Genomic DNA, 894 nt, shown 5'->3' on the forward strand with positions numbered 1-894 from the left:
AAAGTTGTGGACATCGGATGGATAGCTGCTCACAAAGTTGTGTACTTTTATTTTTGCCCTGCCCATGTGCAGAGGGTGCGTAATAGATATAAACATTATCAGAAACAAAATAAATCAAACGAAAACATTTCTGATGATGGTTTCATTTGTTATCTCCCAAGTAATAGTGAATGACAGTGAATGACTCAATTTTCCTTTGTTGTAACTTTATCCAAAACAAAATGAAAATAAATTTCATCAGGATCAATCAGAAATGTAACTCTGCTTCCGTTACTTTTTTTCATCCTTGGTCGATTCTGGTTTGTAAGGGAAGGTCATTAATCATGGAATCTTGCGGACCATGGGCAGTAACGTACAATTGATTTGCCATAAAGTTTTAATGCACGCAATGATTACCCTCTATAAAGATGATTGTCCGAGATTTGCTGTGTTCTGACGTATACACAGTGATGCCAAAGTCTGTTTTTTGTATTATTGTACTTGGTGGTAGTATTGTGCAACAATGCCCTAACCTTCTTGAATTCCCTTGGTGGCAGTTTAAGGGAAGCCTTGAGGGGGTGTTGTGTCAGGTGTAGAACAATACATGGAAGCGGGCAATGCCCTTTTAAGACTCCATCAATATCCCCTGATTATCATTATTTCTCCTCACTTCTCAATGGTTGACTTTGATCTTTGGTTGCAAAATTTGGCATGGCTTTACACAAGAAAACGTCGCCCCACTGTCTTTGCGACAGTAAACTGGGAAGTCGCGTATCAAATACAGAGCCAACATTTTAAACAATGTTTTAACAAACAGTTGAAAATCAGTTATAAACAATGCTTTTCTCCTGCTATAGGCATTTATCTAGATGAATATGCATAGTCATTATTTAAGTATGATCGGCACACTATTGG

The sequence above is a fragment of the Ptychodera flava genome, chromosome 16 (genome assembly GCF_041260155.1).
Source record: "Ptychodera flava strain L36383 chromosome 16, AS_Pfla_20210202, whole genome shotgun sequence".
Classification (NCBI taxonomy): domain Eukaryota; kingdom Metazoa; phylum Hemichordata; class Enteropneusta; family Ptychoderidae; genus Ptychodera; species Ptychodera flava.